A 3,018-nucleotide genomic window follows, 5' to 3' on the forward strand; every position below is an offset into this window, starting at 1 on the left:
CGAGGGAATGGTCAAACATTTTGGCAACTGGACTATGTAGTAAAAACCTGTCGGTGGCAAATGCGTTGTCGCGTACTGCAAATTGATACGCAGCTACGTATAGACTTTTATTTGTTTTACGTATTTTATTTACACGGCGCGGCCTCCGCCCCTCCGCGGCGTTATGCTGTGATGAATTGAGCCGATTTATACACGCCCTCGAATTTGAGGTTTGTACAGTCGCATGTATAGAGAGTTAAGGTACGTGACTTATAGTTGTTAAGGTTTTGCGAAATTCTCCGCGATTTGGTGTCAAATTAATGTTGATAAATTCATGCTCGCATGGGTTAATAATGACAAATGATACTCTATGTGGTGGCAATTTTTATAAATCTTAGTTGTATGTGGGCATTAATTGCCGAGGTATTCTCGTATGCAAAGGCCTATATAGATATATTACTCGTAGACATTGCTATACACGAATTGACCTACGTGCTATATGAGAAGATGACCCCCTAAATTATAGATGAAACTCACTAATAAAAATCAAAGTATAGGCCTATACTAGTTAGCTACGAACTTGCAACTGTCGCGCGTGGTGTATGGGATCGTGCTGCGTTTATAGCGAGTATAACATAGCTGTGCCTGGAAACGTACCACTTCCGCTTTGGCAATAGTTTGTTTGGAACTGACTGTGGACGTTCTTTTATTGCTAAAGTGTGGTTTTGGCAGATTGGTAAGAAATAGTAGTTGTGTTTAGAAATGTCGCGACAGCTGGTTACATAATGGGGTTACGTCGGCGGCCAGCAGCGTTTGACGTAGTGATGGATGGATGTGAGATGCGAAACGGTTTGAGAGGAGTTTGTGGTGCATGTGGGCCAGCGGGTGTGGGGTGTCCGGGCGGCAGCGGACTTTCTTTGGTTACATTAAAATCGTATATCGTAAGGGAATAATACTTGGTTGTGAGAGAGGTCGAACGTCAGTGTGCGTAGGCACGGGTCGCTCTGTGCCCTCTGTGCGCCTGCGCATGTGGGGGTGAGGGGGAAAGCATATAAGTACTATGTTGGCTGAAACACGAACTGGCTTGGACTTGAGTTTTTCTTTGTTCTCGCTTCAACAAATCTATTTGACGGCGGGTAACGTCATCATCAGTCGTTAACAGTTATGACATACGTTAAACAGAATAATGCGTGGTTGGATCGCTGGCATGTAGCAGTGTGTGTGTGTGTGTGTGTGTGTGTGTGTGTGCGTGGTGTGTGGTGGTGTGTGAGTGTGCGCGCCGCTGCGTGCGTGCGTGCGTGCGTGCGTAGCCGTGGTGATGAGGCGAATGCCTGAACAAAACGGACTACATTTTATTCGTATAAACGAATATCAAACCCTTCCCGATGTGTTTGTGCTTTCAACGATAGATTTCATTATTCTAATCATGTCGGCTGCTAGCTTGTGATGTAAGGGCTCAAGCCAAAACGCATACGTGTACATATGAATCGGCAGGCATTTCCTATTGATCGTGCGCATATGTGTACTTCCTCTGAAGCTGTCAGACCTGTTTGACACAGAGGGCGGCATGCCACCCCCAGGAAATTATAGACAACTCTGTTGCAAAGTCAGTCATGAGTTTGAATATGAGAGGCCGAATTGCATAGGCTATAAAGCGTACCTTTATGTGTCGTCAACACGAGAGTGGTTGGGTAAAATAGCACAAACAACGTGCTGCTGCAGTAAGATTAATAGGGACGCATTATCAATCTTTAATAGGAACAGCGGACAATAGCACAGTCCTTTAATTTTCTAATCTATCGATAGCAGTAAACACTAACGTCTGGTTCGCTAGAACATTGGCTATTTCTATCAGACAGAAAGGAAGAAGAAGGAGAAGAGAGGGCCGGCCTCACCAACCTCCCACCCCCACACCAGCCCGCGGCGGATGTCGAGCACGAAGTTTATGTAGTGACGTTAGTGCCATTTTATTTTGCAACTGTATTATATAGCCATGCAGTTATGACGTTGATCTGGCGTACAAAACTAGGCGCTTATGCTTATTTAAAGCACGCTGGTAATGTTAAAAACTATCTTATATGCTTGACCTCTCTCTCCTCTCTCTCTCTCTCTCTCGCTGCTCTCTCTACTCTTATCCTCCCTCTCATCTCATCTCTCATCTCTGTGTGCTGTAAGCAGAGACCGTGGCCGGCCTGTTGTGCACAACCACGAGATGGGACAAGTTTCCACGACCATTGAACCTACGGCGTTGCCAGCGAGAGATCCCTTGCCTTTCCCTCAACATGTGCAGGAGCCGCCAATGAGTAGGTCGTGTTATATTAAAAATGATATATATATACGGTGTTACGAGGATGTCTAAATGCCCAAAAACTCGATGCAGTTTGTTGTGAGCTGTATGCAATATATATAGTTTGTCATAGATATATAGATATAGATATAGAGATATATAGATATATAGATGTAGAGATATAGAGATATAGAGATATAGAGATATAGTGTAGAGATATAGAGATAATATAGATTGTTAGAGATAAGAGTTGCTCATCTGATTGTCGTAACATTCACGTCTGCATTAATTAGTGGATGATACTGATGACTGCGCATCTACATGTTAAGCAAGTTGTTCACATAAACAAACATCAAATGGTTGGAAATAATTAACTACGACCAATCTTACGAACTCTCTGTTAGGCGACGTCTTATATATTGCTCCCGAATATGCGCGTTATATATAATATATAATATATAATATATAATATATAATATATAATATATAATATATAATATATAATATATATAATATATATATAATAATATATAATATATAATATAAGTAATATAAAATAAAATAATTATAATATAATATATATATATTAATATATAATAGTTTAATATATAATATATAATATATACTATATAATCTATAATATATAAATACTATATATATAATATATAATATAATATAAATATATAATATTATATATATATAATATATTATATATATATATAATACATATTGTATAACTCCTATATAATAGT

This window comes from Priapulus caudatus, unplaced genomic scaffold, assembly GCF_000485595.1.
Source record: "Priapulus caudatus unplaced genomic scaffold, Priapulus_caudatus-5.0.1 Scaffold36, whole genome shotgun sequence".
In the NCBI taxonomy this organism is placed as follows: Eukaryota; Metazoa; Priapulida; class Priapulimorpha; order Priapulimorphida; family Priapulidae; genus Priapulus; species Priapulus caudatus.